We start from the raw sequence: 13493 nt of genomic DNA on the forward strand, positions 1-13493 counted from the left end.
GTAATTTATCTAGACTTTTATTCCTTTTTCATTGGAAACCTGTATTTCTCAATAATGTTCCAATTAAACTAATACAGCAGAATAAATCTGGGATACCTGTGTTGATAATAAATGGACATAGGCTGATTCTTTGAACATTTTCATTGTAGGATGTGACCTAATAAACAAATAACAACAGATGCTTTTAATGATGACATTGCCATCACATGGCTTGCTTTTTCCAGTTTCAGACCTTCTCAGAGCTATTTCACTTATTAAGGAGAAGAAAAAACAAGGGCTGCTCACTATGACTGAGGACAAATATGAAGGAGCCAACCTTCAGAAAATCCTTCAGTTTCAGCTGTGCTTCCAGAGCATGGAATTGAAGCTACTCTCACTTTTTAGGTGTGTTAGAATAGCAGAATTCTGATTCCCCTTGAGAATATTTGTAAAATTGTTGCACGAATCTGCTTATCTTTTTCAAGTGAATAAGGGCAAAAACATGTTCTTACTTAATGGCTTCTTGTCCTCTCAGAAATAAAATTCCTCACTCCATAAAATTTAGGCATTGTTGTTTTCTGTCTCTTAGGAACATCTGAGCCAATTGGGAGGAACATAGAATGCACCAAAGACAATCTGTTGACTTAGGAGTACTCGCTTGCGTCCCAGGAGCTGCAGAATCTTATGCATAGTTCCCAGGGGGCTGGAGAGCAGTAGGTGGTCTTGGAATCCGTAAAGGGAGGGCTCAAATTTTTAGGTATAGTGGTGTTTTCCATTTATGAGGAGAAAACAGGACATGGTTATCAATGAAATTTAGGGAACTAGTCTTGAACTTCATGTTTCCGTCTTCCAGAAGTGCTGGCTTGGCAGTCATTTCCTGGGAATTTTATATACTAAGAAACACCTTCCTTTTTCGGTGTAAATAGGATGACGATCTGGGCTCAGGTTTTGAAACTTGTTTCTTTAATATCACATCCTAGCCAAAAGATCTTATTCCATGACTGTTTATGTGACATTCGGTAAGTTATTTTATTTGGTCCTCATTTTTGCCTCCAACAAAATGATGACAATATTTTTTGCCCCAAATAACCTCAAAGGAGTCTTATAACCTCAAAAGAGTCTTATAAAAAATATTTTTTGCCCCAAATAACCTCAAAAGTGTCTTATCTTGAGTGAAAATAAATACAAGGTCCTATATAGGATTATTTTTATTTCCAATAACATGAATCCCAAGACAAGCATGGTTGCAGTATCTTCTGTTTTTGTAGTGTCCTAGGGTTTATACAGCATTTTTTTGCATATGTTAACACAATATTTACAAAATTTCTAGAAAATAAACCAGGTAGATTTTTTTTTCATAAATAATGAAAGGAAGGACCACAAATTGTTACAGGATTTATTTTACATCGTGCAATCCCAAGAGAGGGGTTTAAAATCTGTGATTTATGATAATCGTCAATAGTCTTTCACTTCTCTTAGGTGCTAGTTATATCAGATCACACAATTTGTACTTCCTGAGGCAAGCAGGTAAAAAAAAATTCTGACTGTAAAGCACAGAAACTATAGAAATAAGACTGTGACCAGAGAGAGAGAGAGAGAGAAAGAGATCTGAAGTTCTGAAGTAGAGCTTTGGGAGAAGAACCAACAGGAATCCTACAGATTTCCAAATCCTGGCTCCAGTGCCCTCCTGGGGACTTGGGGTATCTTTGCCCTTGGGTTCCAGGACACAGCTTGAAGTCTTACTAATTAATGTAGGATCATAGATTCAACATGCTTACGGTTACCTTTCTATCCAACTGAAACAATTGTTCAAAGTAATTGCCTTCTCAGGCATAGAATTTTACATTCAGCTCTTTAATCCATGCCGTGTGTCATAAACACAGTGAAGCATTGATGTAATTATGTGGAGGGCAGAGTGAAAATTAAAAGGAGGAAATGCGGTCTGGTGGTTAGATTGGCAGACCCAATGTCAGGAGTTGTGTTTCTGTTTTTGACATGGCAGCTGACTCTGGGGACTCACTTGCTTCTTGGCTCTCTGCTGCCATTTCTAGAGCTCAAGAGACTAGATCTGTCTCCTACTCAAAGGAGCATCACTTTTGATACCCTGGGACCCCTCTGATGGTACTGGATGTCCTTAAAATGGAAAAGTCATAATCCCATGCAGAGCCAAAGCGAATTTCACAGTTGGCCCATACTTCCCTGTCTGCAAAACAGAGGACAGTGCAGAAGTCATGCTTTTTGGGGCCAATTTCAATTATGAAAATAAAAATCAACCTACCTTTTATCTTGTGACATAGTTACCAGCTCAACACAGAGAAAAGTACCAGAAAACTCAACATGGAGGAAAGCAACACAGAGGAAAAATATTGAGGGGCTGACATTTTTTTCTGTGTATTTGAATGGAGATTAGCACCCTTCTTTTGAATTCTTTCCTTCTGCTTTTATAGAACAATCCCTCGTCTTCTGCAACTACGATGTGGCAGTGCTCTGTAGTCCAGACTCCTCTAGTTAGGAAAACTTCAGGATTTTCTTATTGGTTAAAAAAAATCAGGGAAGCTCTTATTTACAGATGACATGATCATGTAGAAAAGCCCCCCAGAAATGATAAAAATTAACAAAACATGTAGAGGATCTGTTTGATGAAAGTTATAAAATGCTGACAAATGAAATCTAAGAATATCTAAATAAATGGAGAGACATATTCTGTTCATAGATCGGAAATTTAATATAGTAAAGATGTTAATTCTCCCTAAATTGATCATTAGGTTTAATGCAATTCCTATCAAAATTCTAGCAAAGTGTTTTTTTGTAGGCATACACAACCTTATTCTAAAAGTTGTATTTAAAGATACAAACCCTGAAATAGCTAAAATAATCCTGACAAAGAAGAATAAAGAGGAAGAATCACTCTACCCAATGTTAAGGCTAACTATGGAGCTGTAGTAGTTAAAACAGTGTGATATTGGCATAGGGATGGACATACACATCAATGGCACAGATAGAGAACCCGGAAATATATCCACACAAATATCCTCCTTTGATTTTTGAGAAAAGTGCAAAAGCAACTTTTTCGTTTGTTTGTTTGTTTGTTTCTTTTTGAGACGAATTCTCACTCTGTCACCCAGGCTGGAGGGCAGTGGCCCAATCTTGGCTCACTGCAACCTCCACCTCCCAGGTTTAAGTGATTCTCCTACCTCAGCCTCCCGAGTATCCAGGACTACAGGCACCTGCCACCATGCCCGGTTAATTTTTATATTGTTGGTGGAGATGGGGTTTTGCCGTGCTGACTAGGCTGATCTCGAACTCCTGACTTCAAGTGATCTGCCCACCTTTTAGCCTCCCAAAGTGCTGGGATAATAGGAGTGAGCCACTGCACCCAGCCTGCAAAAGCAATTTGATGAAAGATAGCTTTTCAACAAATGATGCTGGAGCAACTGAATAGCTATAGTTATAAAAGTGGACCTCAACCTAAACCTAACACCTTATACAAAAATTAACTCAAGTGAAACACTGACTTAAAAATAGAATGTAAAATTACAAAACTTTTAGAAAAAAAGTTCGGAGAAATCTTCAAAATCTAAAATTAGGCAAAGAGTTCTTAGACTTGATGCTAAAAGTATGATCCATAAAAGGAAAACTGATAAATCAGACTTCATGAAAATAAAAAAAAATCTTTTGCTCTGCAAAATACCTTATTAACAGGATAAAAAGACAAGCTACAGGCTAGGAAAAAAATATTTGCAAATCGCGTATTTGACAAATGACTTGTATCTAGACTAGATAGAATACTCTCCAAACTCTAAAGTGAAAAAAACATGGCTGGGTATGGTGGCTCACACCTGTAATCCTAGCACTTTTGGAGGCCAAGGCAGGCAGATAGCTTGAGCCCAGCAGCTCAATACCAGGCTGGGCAACATAGTGAAACTCTGTCTCTACAAAAAGTACAAAAATTAGCTGGGTGTGCTGGCGCATGCCTGTCGTCCCAGCCACTTGGGAGTCTGAGGTGGGAGGATTGCTTGAGCCCAGGCGGTGGAGACCGCAGTGAGCTATGATCATGACACTGCACTCTAGCCTGGGTGACAGAGTGAGACTCTGTCTCAGACAACAACAACAACAACAACAAAACTATCCCAACTATAGAATAGGCAAAAAACATAAACAAACATTTCACTAAAGAGGGTTTATAGGTAAATATAAAAAGATGCTCAGCATGATTAGCTAGGGAAGTGAAAATTAAAACCCAAATGAGATATTACTACACACTTACCAGAATGTTTAAAAAAAATAGAGACAATACAAAATGAAGGAGGTGAAATTGGATCACTTATACATTGCTAGTGGGAATGTACAGTCACCCTGGAAAACAGTTTGGCAGTTTCTTATAAAATGAAGCATTCAATTATCATGTGATCCAACAATTTCAGTCCTTGATATTTATCCCAGAGAAATGGAAATTTATGCTCACACCAAACCCCATATATGAATGTTTATAGCATCTTTATTCATTATAGCCCCAAAATGGAAACAACCCAGGTGTTCTTTGACAGGTGAATATTTAAACAAAGTGTGATACATCAATGCCTTGGAATACTATTCAACAATAAAAAGAAATGAACTATTGATTCACATGACATGGATGAATCTCAAGAGAATTAAATGGAGAGAAAAAAACCCAGTATTCCAAAAGACTACATACTAAATTTGTTTCTTGTTGCTGCTGTACCAAATTACCACAAACTTATTGTCTGAACTAATACAAATTTATTATCTTATAGTTCTGAAAATCAGGAATCCAAAATCAGTCTCTAAAGTCTTGAAAAGTCAAGATGTTGGTAGGGATGGTTCTTTATGGAAGCTCTAGGGGAGAATCCATTTCCTTGCCTGCTGAGGTTCTAGAGGATGCCTGAATTCCTTGGTTTGTGGCCCCCTCCTAGTATCCCTCCAGCCTCTGCTTTCATCACCACATCTCCTACTATTATATCTCTGAGCTTCCTGCCTCCTTTTTGTCAGGACATTTGTGATTATATTGGACCACCAAGATAACACAGGATACTTTCCACCTCTTAACGTCCTTCACTTAATCACATCTACAGAGTATCTTTTACAATATAGAATCATGTATTCACAGGTTCTGGGGATTAAGACATGGACAGGCCATTATTCAGCTATCATGATCCTGCTGGATTCCACTTACGTAGCATTATTATAATGAAAAAATCCCAGAAATGGGGAACAGATGAGAAGTTGCCAGGGTGCGGGGAGAAGGAGGGTAGATGTCGTTATGAAAGGGTGACAGAAAGAATCCTCGTGATGTTGAAACTGTTCTGTGTCTTGATTGTGGTGGTGCATACACGAACCTACGAGTAGATAAAATTGCATAGAACTAAATACACACACTTGCACAAACACAAATTAGTATAAATATAATGTGAGAAATTTGAATAAGGTGGGTGTATTGAGTCCATGTTAATATCCTGATTGTGATACTGTATGGTTTTGCAAGATGGAGTATAGCCATAGATGTTATTACAGAGGGAAAACCAGGTAAAGGGTGCATGGGATCTCTTTGTATTATTTCTCAAAACTGCAAGTTAATCTACAGTTATCTCAAAACAGAATGTTTAAAAATCAAACAAAATAGAAAGCCATAGTTACTATTATAGAAATGTAATAATACGTTGCATTGTTGGAGCCCAACTCCAGCTGGTAGTCAGAATTATTTGGGGGAATGATTCTAAGAACACAGACTCCTGACTCCATCTTAGACCTATTTGATTAAAACTGTATGAGATAGAGACCAGGGATCTCCATCTTTAAAAACTTCCCAAGTTACTTATTATCAGTTAGGTTTGGAAACCACAGTATTCTATTATGCACCGTTTTTCTGCAAACAGCTTTGCACGTAGTACTTTCTGTTTACATAAAATGTCAAGAAGCATATGGCTCCATCTTACCAAGCTGATCATAAAAGAATAGATAATTCCTCCATATATACTCTTTAGGTGGGATTCTGATTAAGAAAATTTGAGTAATTATAGGAGAAACTTGGGACACTGAGTTAAAACAATACATTGGGTTGACAATTCATGTCTGAATTAACCTACAGAGAAGATTGTTGTTTTGAGGTTCCCCCTAATAGGAGAGGAGGCTGTTGTTTGGAGGAGATCCTAGCGGGGAAGGTTGACAGGTGCGGACATGAAGAGGGGCCACATAGATTGAAGATACTCAATGTGCTGCTTTGGAAGTGAAATTTACTTTAAAAATTGATAACCCTTCTGCCACGGTACATGATGGTTTGAAGGCTTTGATTATACCTTTGAGAGTTGGTGTGACGAGAGCTTTCATTTTAACTTGCCAAATAGATGGGAAAACCAAAATGTCCAGACACAGAGACTGGAGAATAGATTAAATGGTGATGCAAAAGGCGAAGGTAACTTAAAAACTCTCCTGAGTGGAGTTTTATATGAAGACACTTGGGAGGCAGTAGAAATATATGTCTCTTAAAAGATAACATATGTCTATTATGCATCTCTGACATAAATAGGTGTTGGATGAATAAAGGTAAGAAACTTACAATCTATGAGCTGACACTAGCTCAATTTAATTAATTGGACAATTTTAATTTGGAAGCTGTTCCCAAAAAGCAGAGCCTATGTCCCATCCCACAAAGTTAATTAAGAAAAAAACCTGACTGGGATAATTTAAGATATACAGGCAATTAAAATTATATGTCATGGAAAGAAACAATGCAACAGGTTCCTATGCAAAAAGCCTGCGTATTCACTAAGAACCAGCCCATACACCAATCGCTGCTTTCCTGGTTGCTGCTTGTTTTCCCATTCCTCTTAGCAACAGAAAGGTTTAATGTTGAAGGTAAGACAGCCAATATTTGAAACTTCATCAGAAAAATCTATGTAGTGAGGTTATAATCCTGTTATTCATTTTGGGTAGCATTTGCTAACGTTTTCCCAGGGTGGAAGGTTGCTACGGCAACCTATCCCTGCCCAAATCCTCATTGAGCAGAGAAAAGATGCTCTCCTCTGCCTGTCCGATGCTTATCATGTAGTGAAGGCACCCCCAGGACTGGGACCATTTTCTTAGAGCTATGGCCTCTGGAATAGAGGTGCAATCACTTGCCATATATAGAGAGGAACGAAGAATTCTCCCAGGCAATTAAGTGATACTACATAATACTCATTGTGAGGATTAATGGGTCCTTTATCTACCATAATGTGCCATCCTCAGGGTATCTAATACTTATTAATGTTCTTTATATTAATAAAATTTGCTTTTAAAATGTTGTAGCTAGAGTTCTTGAGAAGGGAGCTGTTGCTAGTTTATTGGGCTATCAGGGAGGAAAATTATGAAGACATCTGGGGGAGCCAGTAGAAATGCATGCTTTTGGAAAACTAACCTTAAGCCTGTTGTGCATATCTAAGGGAATGGGAGTTTCATAGATGGAGGTGAGCAACCAAGAGCCTATGAGGAGATCCTGTTTCACTTAATGGTCTCAGATGACTGAGAAGTGTCTCAGTTCTGTTTCCTGGCCCTCAGAAGTCAGGGAGGAGTCACTTTCCCCAGAGGAAAATGGGTTTCTCTTAGAGGATACTGGGCTTGGAAACTGGACATTGTAGAGGGCAATAGTCTGGAGAATAGTATGATAGCTCCTGGTTCTAGTCCCTGTTAGTGAATCCAAACTGCAGGAACAGAGATGGGGCTGATTCAGCCCAGGAACATCTCATTCTCTGCCCTCATGCTATTCCAAGCCCTTCCCTTAACAACCTCACTTAAACTAAATCACTAGTCTTGTCCTAAAAGACTACAAGCACTCAGCTTCTCAAACTCTGAAGTTCAATCCTTAATGGATGTCGGCTTTTTAGTGTCTCTTTACATAACTCTCCGATCACATCCTCCAGATCTTGGGGGCATAAACCTTATTGTGTACGGCACCTTGGCACACCCATGTCAGAACATACTAGAGTGGAATGGTGAACCATTAATCAGCTAGCTGAAAAAGGTAAAGAATTTAGATATTGCTGGATATGCCTACAGTTTCCTGCAGGTGAGCAATCCATACAATACTATACGTAAAATTCCAATACCATTCTTCTCAGGAGCTTACTAAAGATTTTAGGAACTAAGCCAACGTTATTCTCCCGTACCTGCCCTTTCATATCAAAGGGATAAAGGCCAAGATTGCTCCTCCGCAGTTTATTGTTACCTTTTCTTTTCCTAGGTCAAGAGCTTTCTTTGGGCATAAGAAGCTCAACTCAATACCATCACCCCAGTCTCACTTTCTTGAACAACATCTGCACTGTGTCCTTTGGGTGTGAGATAAGGTTTAATCAAATCAGTAGAAACTTGGCTGTGACTTGAAACACTAGTCAATGCAAGAATCATGCCCCATCCACCCAGCCTTTTCACTGTAGGATTAATGTGTTGAAATGACTGAAGACCCTGTGACACAGATCAGATTTCCTATAAACACTATATTTATTATGGAAATTTTTAATAGAGTGGGTATTCTGTTGCTCTGGTGTTTAATTCCATGCCAATGACGGAGGTAGAGAATTAAATGTGTGCTCAGTGACACCTCAAGTCCTTAGCTAGTTCTAATCTCCAATGTCATACTTCTAGTAGATGGCTGGGTTATATATCACCGCCATTGCCAGGAACTATTCTTTTCATGTTGTTTCCTGATCGTAGGTACACTCTTACATTCAGAAGAGCTTTCCCAATGTTTCTTTCAGCTTTTCTTTGTAAATGCCTTATTTGATATGGAACAGTCCTGTGAGGGGTGTAAGGAACACCCCCTTGGAACGTATGGAATATCATCCTATAGTGGTGAAATGTCTCAACATGTGTAATATTATGCACCTGGGGACTCATGCTTTTGAAAACTGATTATGGCATTTTCTCTGGGACTTTTCACTCTAGTTTGCATGCTGAGGTCTAAGTTGATGTCAGCCATGTAAGACATGCAGTACCAGACCAGAGGGTGGGCACCTGGGCAGCATGAGGTCCCATCAAACCTGGCCCACTTTTCCCAGACTACCTCACACTGCTCTTTGCCCACATCTCTGTACGTCCACCCAGACTCTTCTGCTCCCAACACCCTCATACACCCAGCACTTTCCCACTTCTGTCTTTCTCTTATATTATTTCATCTTTCCCTTTGCTCATTTAGCAATGTGAGTTACCACACTTTACCCTCTGAATGCCAGCTTCTTCAACATTAACATGAGAGTCAAGTTTTTCTTCCTCATTCATCCAACAAACATTTATTGAGTACCTAGTACTTACCAATTGACGTGCTAGGTTCAGGGTACCCACTGGTGAATAAGCAACCACGCTCTCTGCTTTGTGGAGCTTTACAGTCTATTGAGGGAGGCAGAAAATAAACTGGGAGCAAACAAGTAAGTAAGAAAGAATAAGCAAAGAGAATAATAGGGAGAATGTACTCAGAGAGGGTGGTGAGATTTAAGCTAAGTCCTGAAAAATAAGAAGTCAGGTGTGCTTTGCAAGTGAGAATAGAGACAGGGCACCTGGCAGAAGGGACAGCATGTGATGTGATTTGACGCAAGCTTTAAAAACTTGGTCTGGCTGCATGTGGTGAGTGCATATGGAAGGAAGACAGGAATTGAAGTGTGGACACCACCAGGGGGCTGTGGAAGTAGTCCAGAGGGAATTGATGGATGGATGAGAATGGTGGCAGTGAAAATCAAGGGAAGTGATGATGTTGGATTGGACATAAAGGGTGAGGGACAGGGAGGGGCCAAGGATGGATCATTCCCAGGTTTCAGTCTTGAAAGTTGGGGATGAAGCCTTCCCAACCAATTGAAAGCCTCTACTTACCTCTTCCCAGCCTCATGCAAGGCACCCAATAAGAGATCAAAACATCTGTTCCTTTTCTGTTTTCTTTGAAGACTTAGCAGCACATTCCATATAACACTTGTTTGACAGTAACTCACATACTATCATGTGACATATCTTCCACTGTTTTTCAAATTAAAGATACTGGAATGTATCACCAACAAACACTAAAAGTATACAATTTGCCATTCTAAGAAACAGCCCACATAGCTTTTGGAGGACAATAGTTTCTTTCTGTGATAGTTAGATCATAATGGCAAAAAGAAAGCACCAATTAGAATTCCTCTTTACAATTTTAATTTCATCTAATATTCTATTCCTGATCAGTTATGTGCTCATGGTCTAGGATAATATTAATGTTGGGTGCATTTCCAAAGGTTCTAGACAGACGTCAGGCATGACCCTTACTCGTGATTGCGGAAATGAGGGTAAATGACAGATTTGCATTGGTGAGAAATGCTGAGGCTAAGCTGGGGATGGGTGTCTAGAGTGAACGGCCAAATTGGCAGGAGGACCCTGAGCAGATCAAATGTTTTCAGTCAGGCTCATTTGCACAGCCAGTGAGAGAAACAAAAGAATCTGAGCTTGCTTATTGAATGTTGAAGGGTAAGGAAGGGATAGGTAAGCTGCTAAAGGAGGAAGCTAAGGAAGCTTGTTCCCTAAAAATCTGTGGTTTAGATCACTTAGCTGAAGATCTCAGGTCAGATGTACACTTATGGGTTTCTTAACCAATAATGGAGGTCTGAGAGCCCAAAGATGATAGGTGGACTTGTAAATGGCTCAGCTAGGGTGTGTTCTGAGTTAGGTACCACAGAGATGAGTCCTGGCTCTGGAGATGTTTGAGCAGAAAGGTTCAGAAGAACCACATCTAACATAGTGATGGAGATGAGATGAGACACTTAGCCAGAGAGATGTAAGAAAGCCACTCATCAACATTCAGGGAGAAAATCTTTTATTAAGAAAAAGACAGTCTTTATATAAATGCTCCTATTATACAATTGTCCAAAAAGTTGTGAAATTAACTTAGTAGTTAAACATTCTGCTGTACCTAAAATAGCAAAACAACAAACACAGGTTGCTCAGTTTTTCCACGTTGGAAAAAAAGAAACACTGCATCATTTCAACCCATAATTACAGCCTGTGCTCACAGGTTGTGTCTGCACCGAAGGAGCGATCTGAAGGATAGGCCTTTACTGCTGGTCATTTCAGCCATTTAGAAAGTGCTCCAGCCTGGCGCCTGCTGTGAGGAAAGACTGTGTCTAAACCACTGCAGCTGAATCAACGGACTAAAAAATTTTGTGAACCCAATTAGCTGTGGCATAGCTCTTTGAGTAAGCCACACAGTTGAGACAGTGTCGTCTCTGCCACTCATCCAGCAGTGGCGAATGCTTAACCATTAACAGTGACTGCGCTGTGCTGCCCTTGTTCAGGTTACCCACAGGACAGGCATTCTCTCCTTCCCTTTTCAAATACTAAAGTGAAAATAAATATTGCCCGATGAAAGGTATCAATTGAGAACGTGGAATGGGGAACAAACAAGGAATCATTGCCTAGCAATGACAGCCTGGAAAAACAAAATTTTGGATCTAGATGCTTTCATTTATCAATGATATGGGTTAATCCTGCTCCCCTTCTCCTGGAAATACACTGCTTTATTCAGTTCTGTGCTCAGCCTACAGGTCCAACCTCGTCCCTAGTGACATGCACACTGGCTATTTCCCTTCCCATTTTGGACAGAAAACAAAGTGTTCAGGAAGACCCTACTGAGTTAGGAGTTTTATAACAATAACACTCAATTACAATAGTAATTTTTTTTTTTACCAATTTATTTGTGGAGTTCCTTTCCTTATAGTGTTGATGCAATTTTTTTAAAGCCAACACTACCAAGAAAATGTATCACTATAATCAGTTTTTTATTCAATTTGAAGGCTTTAAAAATTATGTTTGTCTTGACAAAATAACCAAATGTTGATCACCTATATATTTTAAGTTTCAAAAGAAAATGTTTTTGCCTTCCCCCAGGGCCTCTGCATAAGGTGAGAGTGTGATGATGACTCAGACTGGGCTTCTGTTTGAGTAATTGTTACTCTCCCGCCCAGGTGAGTTTCCCAAATTGACGTTCCTTTCATGTTTCTCACAAAAGCCATGGAATCAAGGTGGTATTTGGTCAGAAGTTGTGCACGACTGAAAACTTATAGCTTGGGCAGGTATGGCTGCTTTGGAAATTGTGCACCTTTATAAAATAAGAAAACGATGCTTTTTTTAACAGCTTAAAAAATGCTATTCCATGATATTATTTAATGTGGAGGTGGAAGTTAAGCCAATCTGATGTTTTTCCTCTAGATATATTGGATTTTATCTGTCTAGATTACTCTCAGTTGTTTCTTTGAACTATAATTTTGATAACATCACAAGGGCAAGTTATATTCGTTATTTATGGTACCTGCCACATAGTGAAGACTTTTATCTACATGCATACATTCTTTTTTTTTCTTTTTTCTTTTTTTTGAGATGGAGTCTTGCTCTGTCTCCCAGGCTGGAGTGCAGTGGCCTAATCTCGGCTCACTGCAACCTCTGCCTCCCGGGTTCATGCCATTCTCCTGCCTCAGCTTCCCCGAGTAGCTGGGACTACAGGCGCCTGCCATCACGCCCGCTAATTTTTTGTATTTTTAGTAGAGACGGGGTTTCACCATGTTAGCCAGAATGGTCTCGATCTCCTGACCTGGCGATCCACCCACCTTGGCCCCCCAAAGTGCTGGGATTACAGTTGTAAGCCACTGCATACAGCCTACATGCATACATTCTTTACAGGTCAGGAATAGATCATGAAGCAACATCTGTACGTTTTTTAGGGAACATAGCCTCCCAAATTGTGGTTTCATACTCAACAACAAAAGCGAATCTGCAGTGTGCTCTATGGAAATTGTATTAATTTGCTTCTTTTCTTCCTAAATCATATGTTTCAGTTAACTTCTATTAGCAACAAGACATTTTATATATGTAAGGACTTATAAACTGTGCCACATATGCATTTCTCCTAAAAATATGTTTATAAAATTGATTGAAAGTTTAAAATGAATAAAAGTAATGCTTGCGCTCCCTCTTCCCACGTTGGGATCTCTCACATGTTAGCCCTCATAACAGTGAGGGTTGGAAGTCCCTGAAAAGAATGTTGCTCTCCACCATGTGCTCCTGTAGCATCATGGACGCATCTGCACGACAGCATTAATCCCTTTCAAGGGAAATGCATTCTCTAAAAAATAGATTTTAGTGAGGTAAAATATGCATATAAAATTTACTCTTTACCATGTTTAAATGTACAGTCCAATAGCAACAAATACATTTATATTCTTTTTCCCTCACTTTCCTTCTTCCCTCCCCCTCCCTTCCTGGCCTCTGGTAACCACCATTCTCCTCTCTACCTTCATGAGATCCACTTTTTGTAGCTCCCACATATGAGGGAGAACATATGATATTTGTCTTTCTGTGCCTGGTTTATTTCACTTAACATAATGGCCTCCAGTTTCATCCATGTTGCTGCAAATAACAGGATTTCATTCATTTTTATGGCTGAATTATATTCCATTGTATACATGTACCTCAATTTCTTAATCTATTCATCTGTTTATGGGTATTTAGGT

Source organism: Symphalangus syndactylus, chromosome 15 (genome assembly GCF_028878055.3).
Source record: "Symphalangus syndactylus isolate Jambi chromosome 15, NHGRI_mSymSyn1-v2.1_pri, whole genome shotgun sequence".
Taxonomy (NCBI): Eukaryota; Metazoa; Chordata; class Mammalia; order Primates; family Hylobatidae; genus Symphalangus; species Symphalangus syndactylus.